The sequence below is a fragment of the Garra rufa genome, chromosome 9 (assembly GCF_049309525.1).
Source record: "Garra rufa chromosome 9, GarRuf1.0, whole genome shotgun sequence".
NCBI lineage: Eukaryota > Metazoa > Chordata > Actinopteri > Cypriniformes > Cyprinidae > Garra > Garra rufa.
The window spans coordinates 33,245,117-33,260,652 of record NC_133369.1 but is presented as its reverse complement, the minus strand read 5'-3'; positions in this window follow the sequence as shown (position 1 = coordinate 33,260,652).

Here is a 15,536-nt window from a genome sequence, read left to right as displayed (position 1 = left end):
TGCAATATTTTGACAAACTAAAGTTAATAGGTGGTGAAGATACGTACAAGAAGTATATTAGCCTAATATTTCATCTCCCTGACTGGAAATGATAAGAACAGACACGAATGTTGTCAAAATTCTTGCCCTGAAAACCTTGTTCAATTTGGCCACAAATGCTTTTTGTTGTTATCTTGATTTTTTTATAAATTTCGGCAGTCTACAGAATTCCAAATGTATTTCCCGGTCTGACCGGGGGTTAAATTGCATTGTTTACATCTAGTGCCGCCAATATGGCCGATTGATGATGTGTTGTAAAAACACTCTATACTGGAAAATCACAGTTAATATTGTAATTTACGTACTTAAGTGTCATTTAATTTTCTTTTTTCCATAAAACATTGCAATGTCTGTTTTTAACACAAGGAAAGTGGATGGTGGATGCTGAAAACTGATAAATGGCTGATTTACACAAAAATACAGAACTAAAAACAGTACAACACAATAAAATCAATAGTTTACAAACTGCATATAGACTTTAAAACGTCATAACAGTAAATTATGTAAGATAGTGTAACGAGGGAGGTCTGGAGACTGACGTGTGGATCCAAACGCAGGCTTTATTAGAAGACGTGGTCAAACAGACAGGGTCAAACACCAGCAAACAATCACAACGAGGATAATCCAGAGAGTAGTCCAGAAAACAGGCGTGGGTCAGAAACCAAATGGGCAGTCAGAGTAAAAGGAACACAAATGAAACAAACCAACAAAACAAGGCTAAACTAAGACTAAGACTGAAACTAGAAAACAAAACCAGGAATAAACTAGGAAACACGGAGACTTGGAAACTGGGAAACACGGGAACAAAGAAGGGCCAGGTCCATGTGGCGGTAGAGGATCTAGAGGCTGAGGCAGGACCGGCAGATCAGGAGGAGCTGAGGACCCCCACAGCGGGACATGTGGGAGCGAGGGTACCCACGGCGAAGCGGACGACCCCCAGAGCCAGACCGCAATCCTCCAGAGTGGAGCAGGAGCCCACCAGGGCGGAGCTGGGGGCGGAGCAGCCCTCCGGGACGGAGCAGGTGGCTTAGGAGCCCTCCAGGGCGGAGCAGGAGGCGGGGCAGCCCTCCGGGGCCGAGCAGGTGGCTTAGGAGACCTCCAGGGCAGAGCAGGAGGCGGAACAACCCTCCAGGGCAGAACAGAAGGCGCCGGAGCCCTCCAGGGCGGAACAGGGGGCGCAGGAGCCCTCCAGGGCGGAGCAGGTGGCGGAGCAGCCCTCCAGGGCGGAGCATGAGGCGCAGGAGGTCTTGGCGGAGCAGGCAGAGCAGGGAGCCTTGGCGGAGCAGGCAGAGCAGGGAGCCTTGGCGGTGCTGGCAGAGCAGGGAGCCTGGGTGGAGCAAGCAGAGCAGGGAATTCCGATAAGCACGCCACCTCCAAAAGAGGTATAGGCGCAGCGGAGATGTGGACAGATGAGGCCTCTGAAACGCAGTGTGCAGCCCACACACTCAAAATGGCAATAGCCATTACAGGTAATGCAGTAGTAAGTGGGAGGTCCATCGGGTTTGTGGGCATGTAGCTTGGGAGTGTTGGCTCTGCGTGGCTTGGGAGCGTTGGCCCTGCGTGGCTTGGGAGCGTTGGCCCTGCGTGGCTTGGGAGCGTTGGCTCTGCGTGGCTTGGGAGCGAAGGCTCTGGACGCTCGGGGAAAACGTGACTTGGTTCTGGACGCTCGGGTGAGACGTGACTTGACTCAGGAAGAGCTGTTTGACTTGACTCAGGAAGAGCTACTTGACTTGACTCAGAAAGTGTAGTCGCTTGACAGGACACAGGCAGTGAAGTCGCTTGACTTGACTCAGGAAGAGCTGCTTGACTTGGCTCAGGAAGAGCTGCTTGACCTGACTCAGGGAGTGCTGCTTGACCTGACTCAGGGAGTACTGCTTGACCTGACTCAGGGAGTACTGCTTGACCTGACTCAGGGAGTACTGCTTGACCTGACTCAGGGAGTACTGCTTGACCTGACTCAGGGAGTACTGCTTGACTTGACTCAGCAGGAACCGCTGCAATGATATGACTTGACTTTGTAGAAACAGCAGCTGTGACATGACTTGACCTTGCAGGAACAGCAGCTGTGACGTGACTTGACTTGACAGGAACAGCAGCTGTAACTTGACTTGACTTGACAGGATCAGCAGCTGTAACTTGACTTGACTTAGCAGGAACAGCAGCTGTAACTTGACTTGACTTGACAGGAACAGCAGCTGTAACTTGACTTGACTTGACAGGAGCAGTGACTGTGACATGACTTGACTTGACAAGAACAGCAGCTGGAACTTGACTTAACTTGACTTGACTTGACTTGACAGGAATAGCAGCTGTAACTTGACTTGACTTAGCAGGAACTGCAGCTGTGACGTGACTTGACTTGACAGGAACAGCAGCTGTAACTTGACTTGACTTGACAGGAGCAGTGACTTTGACGTGAACAGGCTGTGGCTTGGCTGATGTGATACTGGCGAACGCTCGTAGTAGTCGTTAGTACGTACGTTAGTAGTCGCTGGCTTGGCTGACATGGCAGGTGCTGACTGTAAGAGACCGACCGTTCTGGCTGACAGCAGTGGAGGGTCCTCCAAGCTGGATATTAGTCTTTGATAGGCCATGGAAACGTGAGGGTCTGATGCAGCAGCCACCATTTTGACGACAGACTCGGGTGTGGCGGCGGCCATCTTTGCAACAGGCTCTGGCGTGGCGGTAACCATCTTGAGTGCAGACTCTGGAGTGGCGGCCATCATGTGCAGTAGCTCTGGCGTGGCGGCCATCTTTGCAACAGGCTCTGGCGTGGCGGCCATCTTTGCAACAGGCTCTGGCGTGGCGGCCATCTTTGCAACAGGCTCTGGCGTGGCGGCCATCTTGTGAACAGACTTCTGGATGGCGGCCATCTTGTGAGCATGGTCAGGAGAGGCAGCCATCTTGTGCTGTGGCTCAACCTCGCCCACAGTAAACGGAGATTTACAAAACACTAGAACAAAGTCAATAAACTGGGCGAGGGTCCAACTAGGGTCCTCTTCAGGTAAGTTCAAACTAATATCAGGATCAAGTCCACTCCAAAAGCATTCCTTAATCATAGTTTCATCACAGGGTGCTAGGTGACTATGTGTAAGAAATTCCTCCACATAATGCTCGATGGGACGGCCATCTTGAAAAATGGAGCAGAGCAAATTTACGGGATTGGACAGACTTCCTGATAGGTCCATTCTGGGTTGGTCGTGCTGTAGCTGAATAAAGCCGCTGGATCCTTGTATAGGCGAAGTATTCTGTATCGAGGGAGGTCTGGAGACTGACGTGTGGATCCAAACGCAGGCTTTATTAGAAGACGTGGTCAAACAGACAGGGTCAAACACCAGCAAACAATCACAACGAGGATAATCCAGAGAGTAATCCAGAAAACAGGCGTGGGTCAGAAACCAAATGGGCAGTCAGAGTAAAAGAAACACAAATGAAACAAACCAACAAAACAAGGCTAAACTAAGACTAAGACTGAAACTAGAAAACAAAACTAGGAATAAACTAGGAAACACGGAGACTTGGAAACTGGGAAACACGCTTGGTAAGGTTCGCAGGAGAAACGCAATACTTCACGGTGTGTGTGTGTGCAGAGCATGCTTTTATGCAGTCCGTGTGATGAGCTGCAGGTGTGTGTGTGTGTGTGTGTGTGTGTGTGTGTGTGTGTGCGTGTGTGAATGAGCTGCAGGTGTGAGCAGTGATGGGTGCAGTGGCTTGTGGGGGCTGAAGTCCATGAAGTGTAGTGCAAGAGTATAGGTGCGTTCCATTCGACCGTAAGTGGACTGCGAAGTGGACTTCACAGGGTATTCCGCCATCTTAAGTGAGATTCCAAACTGAAGGGAGCGAACATGTTCAGTTCGAAGGGCACTGCGAACGGCATAGGGAATAAGGGAACATCGGTACATCACTTCACAGGAAGTGGACGGGGAAAATTACCCAACTGTCATTGCGCACCGCGTCACCAGTTAGAACAAACGATGGAGCAGAGCCGTTTAAGTTTTTTAAAGGCTCTGCAATGGAGCGGTTGCAATAAATGTTGTTATTATTATACAAATTAGAGTGTTTATGAATGGTTATGGTGATTCATGTTACATTTGCTTATTGTATTGTATGAATGAAAGTAAAACCGGCAAGGTGAGGCTCTATCATGTTTTATTTTGTTTTATTTAACATTACCACAAGATACTTAAATATAGGCTGCGTGTTGGAAAGAAAGTGCGCGAGATAAGACCACTACAATCTATTAACGGTCTAAACATATACATTTTGACTATATTTATTATATACATAAGTTTATATGTATTTTATATGTATTTAAATTTGAAAGTAAAATAAATTACAATATTTATTTATGTTATATCATAAAATGCGTGACCCTGCCGTTGATTTGCTTTGATGACGTTCCAGGGCATTCCAAATAAGCGATTATTGTCAGCGAAGTCCACTTCAACGGATATACCGTGCTAAGGGAGTAGGGAGTAGTGAACACTGCGTAGGGACCCTGTCGATCGGAACGCACCTTTTGTGATCCTAGGGCGACGGAGGCTCAATTCGTGACAAATAGGAAGTAACCAGCGAAGCAGCAGAGGGAGCAGCAACAGTCAGTGAGGGACAGGGCTCCCCCTGCTGGCCTGGTGTGACAGATAGATAACCAATATGCTACTGGGTCAAAGACGTTAAGATGTCCACATCAAAAGAAATTTACAAAAGTGATTTGATGTCCATAGAAAGCACATTAAATGTAAGTGAAGTGTCTACTTTTAAGGATTCAAATAAGTTTTTGGAGAATAAAATGTCAAAATTTGGCTGAAATAATGTTACGTCATCATCATTATATATTTAAACAACATGCTTACTTTGACTTGTACATATTAAAATATATAAATGAGTAAGGTAGCATATTACATTTTATTGTGCTTTAAATGAGTAAAAATTCTTACTGCCAAATGGGGCAAAACTTAGGATAGTGGCAAATTTAAAAAAAAAAAAAAAAAAAAAAAAAAAAAAAAAAAAAAAAAGGCAGAATTACAACCAATTAGTATTTGGGGTAAAAGTAATTTGTCTTTTAATATGTCATAAAATGATTTGTTGTAAATATGCCTGACAAGATTGTTACACTGAATGGCATTTTAGTGGGTGTCTTTTGTAAATTAGGGGAAAATGTATGATATTTATTTTTTGGCTCAGAAAAACAAAAACGCAATTAAATTAAAACAGAAAACTTTAAAATATTTTTTGGGGGAAAAACAACAAAAGCAGTACTACACTTGTTTTATGCTTAAGCTCTTTTTCGTCTTTGACCCTACTATATGCTCTGGTCTGTTTAACTAAAGAACATGTAACAAGTAATGCGTTTTTAAAGCTTGTGAAAATTTATTGTAAGTAATAAACACCACATGAACACATATCTATATCTATGCATAAAATTAAAATAAATTAAAACAAAATAAAATCAGAAATCGCAACTCATCTGAATAGAAAAAAAACGACCCACACAAGTTCCCCAAACAGGCAAACACCCCGAACATGACATGGTGTGGAATGTAGGGCATTGCCATGGCAATACAGCTGCCTCTAGGTCCATCCTCTTCCCAGTGACCAAACAGTCACAAAGATGCACTTAGCAATGGGATTAATACAAACAGTGCATTATGACCCCCTCTTGTCAGGGGTGTGTGCAGGACGAGAGACAAGATTAACAATATATTTTATATAATAATTCAAGAAGAACAATGTAGGAACAGGCAGGAACACTTACACACACGACATTCAACGTTAAAGACCGACAGGGAACTGAACTCAAAGACAGACTTTTAAAGACATACTAATCATAAGACACAGGTGATACAGATGACGAGCTAATGAAACACAGGTGACGGTGATACACAAACGAGGGCTAAACCAAATGATCACAAAATGACAGGGGGAAGACAAATGGGAAAAAAAACCAATGACAAAACAGACAGAAACGTGACATTACACCCCCCTCCGAATAGGTGCGTCCTCGCACCGTAGAAAAAAAAAAAAAAAAAAAAAAAAAAAAAAAAAAAAAAGAGAGAGGGGCGGCAAACCAGAAACAGAGTCCATGAGGGAGGGGGCTTCGGCGGAGGACGCAACCGAAGGAGGGGGACCAAAACAAAAGTCCAAGTGGATGACAGGACAGTCCAAGGGGGCGACGACGGTGGGAGGAGCCAGGGAGGAAACAGGAGGGACCTGGAGCAGGAGGAACTGACCCAGACCACAGCCATGATGACGGCCCACGGTGGAGCCGACGGAGGGAGGAGCCATGGTGGAGGAAGGCGTGCCGACTCCATGGGGCCGACCGACAGAGGCGGAGCAGATGGCGGAGGAGCCCGAGGCGGAGAGCTGATGATCCGGGGTGACGCCGAGGATCCGGAGGGCCAAGGTGGAATAGGCTCTGGCGGCCGAGGCGGAGGCGGAGTTCCGGAGATCCGCGGCGGAGCGACAGAGGATGGAGGCTGTGCCTGCAGGAAGGAGGAGTCCCTAGGAGCCGGAGGGACGGCGCGATGAGGCACAGCCGGAGGAGCAGAGTCCGGAGGAGACGATGGGGTGACGACAGACCAGGGCGGAGCCGGAAAGACGATGGAGCCCGGTGGAGCGACGGGCGACGGTGGAGAGGAGGGCGTCGAGAGCCGTGGTGGAACCGCGGGGTCGGAGGGCCGAGGCGGAGTCCTGGACTCGGAGGCTGGAGGCGGAGCTGAGGGATCCTCCAGCCGAGACGCCGATGGAAGCTGGCAGCCCCGCGGCGAGCCCACTGCACAGGTGTTGGGCTGAGGATGAGCTGAGGGGCTGTCAGGGGACAGCGGCAGCCACCCAGGCATGGGTGTGGATGACAGAGGGTGGGCGGGTGGGAATTCCAGGCTGATAGGGAAGTCAGGACAGACGGATATTTCAGATGAGAAGTCAATGAGGTCCCCAGAATGGTCCTCAAGCTCACCCCCAGTGGTGGTGCAGTGGGCAGGGCTCTCTGTTGCCCTCTCTTGCTCCACGTCATACTCCACCGTCACGTATGTTGCAGTCGGCTCTCGCACCTGGTCCGATGGGTCCGGCTCTGGCTCTGTTGCTCTCGGCTCGGGCTCTCCATCGTCGGTGGGCTCGGGCTGCAACTCCGCTTGTCGGGGTGATGTTGGGCTGGGTTCTGGGTCTGGAGTGGGGCTCGTGTCATCCTTCGCGGTCAACGAAGCTCTGCTGGACACCAGCACCCACTCGATGTAACCGGCGAGGCTCTCTTGAGGACCCTCCCCGGACAGCTGCGCTTTCGTGGCGATGTTAAGTCCTGCACGGAAGAACGTGCACAGGCAGCTATCCGGGTAATGCTATCCCCTGCTCCAGCAGGATGATGAGGACGGCAGGGATATCCATAAGGGAAAAAAAAAAAAAAAAATTATATATATATATATATATATATATATCAAACACTGATACAAAAAACGGAAAAGAAACGCAGGGGAAGACGCCGTGAACTGTTTTTGGTCGGTCTTTCTGTCAGGGGTGTGTGCAGGACGAGACGAGACGAAAGACAAGATTAACAATTAACAATATATTTTATATAATAATTCAAGAAGAACAATGTAGGAACAGGCAGGATCAGGCAGGAACACTTACACACACGACATTCAACGTTAAAGACCGACAGGGAACTGAACTCAAAGACAGACTTTTAAAGACATACTAATCATAAGACACAGGTGATACAGATGACGAGCTAATGAAACACAGGTGACGGTGATACACAAACGAGGGCTAAACCAAATGATCACAAAATGACAGGGGGAAGACAAATGGGGAAAAAAAACAATGACAAAACAGACAGAAACGTGACACCTCTCTCCTACATTATCATTTTATTTTATTTCTAAAATGAGAAAAATGTATAATAAAAAATAAATAAATATTGTTTAAAGATAATAGCCTCATATTGTGGTAAACAGTGTGGTAAAGGAGTAAATATGTGCTTTGATTTAAAAAGGATGTCTTGTTTAAGATGTGGTATCTTTTAATCAAAAGGTTACCGTCAAAAGCATATTGTTGATCAATAGGCCCTTCAGAGTTATGTTAAATATGGTGGTGTCAATGCACAAAAACATATTTGCCAAATGAAAATGGGAAGACAGTAAATGAGACCATTCAGACTCTTTACCAACACAAGGTTATTTGCATAAAGTTTGCATGGGACCTCAAGGTATCCAATGACCATGTTGAATGTAAAATAATTATATTTTACTCTCAAAAGCTTGAGATGTGAAAAATAACTCATCATCAATCATACTGTTTTTGTGATTAAAACAAGAAAAAGAAGGATTTATATGTGTGTGTGTGTGTGTGTGTGTGTGTGTGTGTGTGTGTGTGTGTGTGTGTGTGTGGTCTGGTATTCATCACGTTGTGGGGACCAAATGCCCCCACAAGGATAGGAATACCAGTAGATTTTGACCTTGTGGGGACATTTCTGAGGTCCCCATGAGGAAACAGGCTTATAAATCATGCACAATGAGTTTTTTTGAGGAAGTAAAAGTTTGCACAATCTCCTGTGAGGGCTAGGTTTAGGTGTAGGGTAGGGTTAGGGCGATAGAAAGTACGGTTTGTACAGTATAAAAACCATTACGCCTATGGAATGTCCCCATAAAACATGTAAACCAGTGTGTGTGTGTGTGTGTGTGTGTGTGTGTGTGTGTGTGTGTGTGTGTGTGTGTGTGTGTGTGTGTGTGTGTGTGTGTGTGTGTGTGTGTGTATATAATTTTTTTCTCTGTGTACTGGTCTAGAAGCTTCTCAAATAAATAAATGCATCTCAGTAATAAATTTCCTACAAACCAAAAAGTCACCAGGAGAAGTTCCTGTTCACCAGTTGTATTCCATCCCTGTTAATTCTCCCACTCAGATCTGACACCATGATGCTTAATGGTTTTCCTTCATCAGGCTGAACTCCTCCCGGCTATTTCTTGCTGTGCTCTCTACTGCCACTATAACGCTCGAGAGAAGAGAGGAGTGGAGTGCGAACAGGGTAATGCGTGCACAGACAAGTGCGTTTAACTCCTCTAGAATTCCTCCAGCAGAGATGCACGTTTATCCAGCGCCCAACCTGCGATATTTCTCAAATGTTGCTCTCTACATTCTCTAGTTTCTCTGCTCGGAAATGTCATTTTGACCCACCCTCCGTCTAAAAAGACATGCAACTTTGGGAGAGCTTGGCAACCAGGTAGTGGACAGCTGTACAGCAGTATGCTGTTTCTAGCAAACAGTATTCCCTGGATCTTCGCTGAGTCAATCCACGGCCATATCGTTTGTGGATGTATATTCAGATGGTTTGATTGACGCCTAATTGGAGGGAATAGACAGAAGGGCGAGGGAGAATGGCTTCGAAGGAGCGACTGTACGAGCTGTGGATGTTATATTACACTAAGGTGAGTCACTCGACACCTGTTGGCTTCGGAGTTGTATGTGGTCGCAAACTTGCCGTATTATGTCGCATCCTGCATGTAGTTAAAAGGCAAGCATATTCGCCATAATTCCTTGCCCGCTTTGTGTTGAAACAGTTTCAGGAAGTGCGTCCGTCCGTGGTTATTTTTTGGGAAGGTTGCGCGTGCACGTACACAGTGAAAACATTTGACGCTCACTTAATATTTCATCAGTATGTTGTTATGAAGCGACTGACAATTGTGAGGACAAGGACTGATGATATTTTTGCTAAGCATAACGATATGGTTCATCACAACAGGTCAATTTAATGTTTACAGTTATTCTGTGTAGTGTTTACCTGTGTGAGTCAGGTAATGCCATGCCTCTTCCTGCTCACTCCCCTTTCTTTGCCTAATTCAGATAGTCTCTTATTCATATGCATGACTAGCAAATTATTTGGTTTTTGTATTTGAAACAAATCAACAGCAATAATTGAGAATATAATGTAGGCTATTATTTAATGTAAAATCTTTGATTAGGGTCTACAATACACTACATATTTGAATTGTTTATTCGTTTATTTAAAATATGAATTTTGTCTATTATTGCTGAATGTTTTAGATTTACTTATGAATTAGGCTAGTCCGATTCGCGAGCGAATCGTTTATGAGAATCGGATCTTTTCACCGGCTTCTAACGATTTTTTGTTCACGAACGATTATATTTGAACGATAGTTCACCAATCGATCCGAACACTGCTAAAACTAGAGAATAGAGAATTGGCAGTTTTTATCAGCAGTTTTATGACTTTGTTTTTATGAGCTGACTCGTGAACTGGGACCCATGAATTTACAATACAAACTGTTCATGTTAATAATAAAACGAAATCAAAATACATACATTCTAAGAAAAGTAAAACAGTATCCAAATGTGCTGTTTTAATATGAGGAATTTTCCATATAGATTTTTCATAGGTGTTTTACACGTATTTGTGTTTTAGAGTCCTAATAATCCAGATAAACTAACGGATATTGTCTTGGTTTACATACTACTGATTTCTTTTTTGTTTACATTGTAATCAATATTTTTCTGAGATATTTAGAATATGTAATATGCCATGCAAGCATGTCAGGGGCTATGTAACTATGTCATAACTTAAAAGAATCATATTTTTAGGCAACTGAAACAAACCATTGAATAACCTGATTCACAGAAATGAGTCGGGCTTCCCTTCATTATGAATAAGAGATGGACATACCACATTAAGAATGGTTATGTTGACAACACCCCCTGGCGGACTGGTGCATAGAAAGACCACACTGCACTCTTGCACATATTTGAGAGTGATTCTCTTTTACAATATTAAAACAAAATGTTAAAATTGGGCATCCGTGTATTCCATCTGAAAGTCTGTCATGATGGCCACTCTGCTGGTCAGCAGCTGAAGTCAGCTGTAATGGCTCACTATAGCAAGTGTTCTTTATGAATGGCTACCATGGTGACCAAAACAGCAGGTGCAGGATACAAGAATCACCAGGGGTCACCATAGAGAAATTTCTACTTGCAGACTTGCTACACTGTTTTAATTTGGCACTCACACTGTTTAAGAAGTATTGTATCGTTAGCAGATTGCATGGAAAAGAAGCTTTATGAATTATGCAATAGTGTTCCAGTCTGGTCTTGCTGGTCTTGGCACAAAGATAGCTTTAGTTAGCTGGGAGTGTTTCTCGAAATCTCATTCATGTTATAATTTAAAAAGGAATGCTTTGTCATTTCATTCCCATTTATTAATAACTTCACACGTACAGCAAACAGGGATCCATACCAGACATGCAAAGTAGCTGGACTTGTTCTTCTGACTTGTTGCAGCAGGCATATGGGTCTGCCTTTTTTCCGCAGTCATACTGATGTAGATGTGATTTTCTGTGAAACAAGGATAAAAGCCATAGTATATGTGATTTTTACACACCAGTATTTATGAGTTGGTTTCCTCCGGCATGGTTGACAGCACAATGCTTTGCAATGTTTTGAATCTTGTTTGAAACACCCATTTAAATGCCTCTGCTGGCTACTGCCTGCTGTGATTTTAACTAGATAAGGTTGAAAATTTGCTTGTTTTTCTCTGGACTCATGAGGCCTTGTTCTATTTTAAACCCATTTAAAGCGCTTCTCCCCTATTATACAAGTCATTTGACCATAGAATGAGTCCTACGTCCGCCCAATGTAATGAGGTGGGAAGCATGTAAATTTTGACCTCTTTAAGTTATGTTTTATTTTAATTTGTATCATAATTGCAATTGCATCTTGTTTTAGAATCTGGTTGCAGGCAAAAATGTTTGCTCAAGATGTTAGCATAAATTAACTTTTTTTAAATGCATCATATTAATCTTATTGTGAATGATTTATCATTGTATATGTCATTTCTAAAGTTTTTGATGTAGTCAGTTTTAATCAAACTCTTATAACTGGATCATCAGATCCATCAGGTCTTTAGTGACGTATGTAGGACTTCATTTTATCGTTTAGTCCGCTTTTTTTTTTTGTTCCGCTTATTCGTTACACTTGGATGTACATCACTGTACAGTAGGGACCGAAATTAAGTTTTTGACACACCAGCCAAGTTGGCCGGTGGATTAAAAAATCCACCAGCCAAGCTTATTTTTTACCTGCCAAAATTCTGAACGATTTAACACAGATATATCCAAAGCACGTTATTCTGTATATTATATGTGCTCCGGACAGAGAGGAGTGACAATTAAAACATCAATAAGAAAAACAACTTTTTGGTCATTTTAGATTTTTTATTATAACTTGGAAATGTTTTTAACGAACTATCTGATCTAGTCAGACTACTTGTTTTCTTTGTCCATGAAATCTGGCCTCCTGCTTCTGACGCAGTCTTTGTGCCACAGCAGGGTTCAACGCTAAGGAATTTTTCTACTGGCCCGATCGGGCCAGTGGTTCAGATTTTTACTTGCCCTGCCAAAATTTTTACTGGCCCCACCAAAAAGAAAAAAAAAAAGTTAATATTTATTTCTTAGCCACATATTTTAAATGTGTCAAAAGCCAAATATAACTATACATACACTTTTTATTCAGCATAACTTTTCTTTAAATAAAATTGATAATTTAAAGAATTAAAGAAGTATTTAAGATTTCAATAACTAAAAATATATGCCAGCAGGTGGCGGCACGAAACTGAAATTGATCACTGAATCATATTCATTTGATTCGTTTGAATGCATGGTTCATTCAAGAATAAAGCAAGTGACTCTCTTAATGAATGGGAAATTGAATCATTTCACAAGATTCGTTTAAAAACAAGTTCACTTATAAAAGAAACACCGCTGTGTTTGAATGGAGACGCGCAGAGCCGTTGCACATCTACAATCAAACACAGTGTGACTTGGTCCAGAATAATTTTGACGACGGAAAATCAGCCATAGTGTTATTGTCAGACAATGTAAGTCACCTAATAATAACTTCTTGTTTATTTAACTGCTGTTTTAAATCAATATCTCATTTACAAACTCCCATAAAAAATATTAAAAGCCGTCACTCATCTTAGTTTCCGATATCACAGAGCTCTATTATAATCAACAACGCTCTCTGTACCGCAAGATCAATCTCTTATTTACACTCTCTCTACACTTTGTTTATAGAAGAATTCTTGAGATATATCTGTGATACATTACTGTGCTGTGAACCCAGACACGTCGGAATTTGGCTTTCTGGTGTATTTAGGACTTACATAACAGGTACAAAGCAGCGATCGTATTTATCTCTGCCATGGTTGATCGCGCCTTCTTGTTATTCGCGCTAGTGACGGGAAAAACTACAGCGAGTGACGCGATGCGCATATTCGGTTGGCTTTCGGTGTGAACGCACCAAGACTGTATTTGCGCACGGCAAATTAAACTTTAGTGACAAGGCAGCACTGGCCCGATCGGGGGAGCATCACAGAGATCCGTGAGACTGATACTGATTAACATTACTGGTGAAAAGATTTACTCGCCATGTGGCGGATGGCGCTTTAAATTTAACTCGCCAGACAGAGAATTTGCTCGCATTTGGCGAGTGGCGAGTGTTAATTTCGGACCCTGGATGTATTTGACGACTAATTTAGCTGCTATTGACCAATTCTGGTGTTTGCAAACTGTGATGACAGTTTTCAAGTAGCTGTCTATAGAAGCCATGGAATAAAGAATAAAAATAAATTTGAGTTTATATATTAAAATTAGTCTTGCAGTTCCGATTAAAAAAAAAAAAATCTACTCTGCATTCTCTCTTTCCCCTCGGCTCAGAATCATGAGTTTATGTCCCACAGACCCACACTTCTGTTTTTTTTTCCATCAGAATTGACAAACTCATTATGTATCATCATGTTGAGTTAAATCGATTTATAAAGTCTGAACCAAGACATATAAACTTGCATTGGCAAGAAAAATAGTCCGAATTATGTCAAATGTTATAAAATACAATGCAATACTCTTTACCAGTGTTTTTCTGCCACTACAATGCGTGTGTCTACTCTAAATTGGTCTATTTAAATATAAATTTTGTAACCGATTAGTTGACTAATCTAAAAGTAAGAAAACATCAGAAGACAGTCAAAAATGTGTATATGCGATTCATTTGAAATACTATGAATCAAAGAGTCATATAATCCCAGATATCTTATTATCCAAACTGGTATTATTTTTTCTATAAAACGGTTCAAATTTACAACACTGTCAGCATCAAAAACAGCAAATTCACTCTTTGACAGTACATCAACAAATCAACAAAACTTTTCTAAAGAAAGTAAATTCACTTTCTTGTAAATTCACTTACCTGTAAATTCGATCCCACACTTTGCTTGTCTTGCTAGTACAATGAAAACAAATCTATGTCTGGGGTGAAATTAAAAGATTTCTTTCTGCTCTAGGTATTCAATTTTCTAAATAATGTATTATTAAACTGTAACATTAAAATGACTACATTTCGACTAGTCGACTATTATTTCTGATGTTGAGCAGTAGCTGCTGTTCCATTTAGTCGAAAGTAATATTTTATTCCTGGCACTGACCAATATGGCAGTCATCTTGGACTTATTGACACCTAGTGGTGTGGATGTAGCATTGCACAAAAGCAAATGTTTGCCATTGTAGAAATGCAACATTTGCGGTTGGACATGATTAATGCATTCTGTGAGGAAATGTGCTCAGTTAGGGGAAAACACCAAGATAGAGTAAATAGTATTTGGCTGGTCATGTAATTTTAAGATGCCCCTTTCTATGTAGAAAAAAACAGTTTTATGACATGAGTTATGACACAAGTTTTCATCACATGACTTTAAACATATTTTTCATAAACCACTGTAAGCGTAAAACCTTTTTAATGAGACAAAAATTACAGAGTGCACTGTTCAGCAAGTGTTTAGTGTTCCAGCGCTATAAGACTGCATGTGGCTGAATACTTTGTCCCCATCATACTCAGCTGTACACAATCGCAGAAGAACAGCGAAGTTTAACGTCATGTCATTCCGGCGATCTTGCTGTATTTGTAATAATGTGCCAGCTATTTTTTTCTGTTGGCTGCGAGAGCAACGCTGCCTCTCTGTCAGACCACTTCCTCTGGAGTGTGCTGTTCAGAGGACAACATTGATGTGATAAAAACCACTTCCTGTCATGGTTGCTACCATTTGTAACCTCCCTGAACAACCTGTTTGTGAGTTGACAAACGCATGGTACACACATCATCACCCCAATTCAGCAGAATACCAATTGAGGAAGAGGTTTTGAAAACAACAAGTTTGTGTTTGTGTGTTGTGATTTTTGTGAGTTTGAGGGTTGACACTCTACATTGTGTGAGCATGTGATGTGTGGACGGCCTTCATGCCGGATGAGCTTGAGTTGTCTAGATCTGTATTTGAAATGGCTTTCTACAGTGGAAGAAACAGTCCACCCAACATTGACAAAATATTGTCATTTATGTACCTCAGTGTTCTGGAGCTTCTAGTTTCCACACAATTAAAGTTGATGGTGATTCATACTGCCAAGGTCCAAAAAAGGACAATGAAAGCATTATTGGGGTTGGAATAAGGA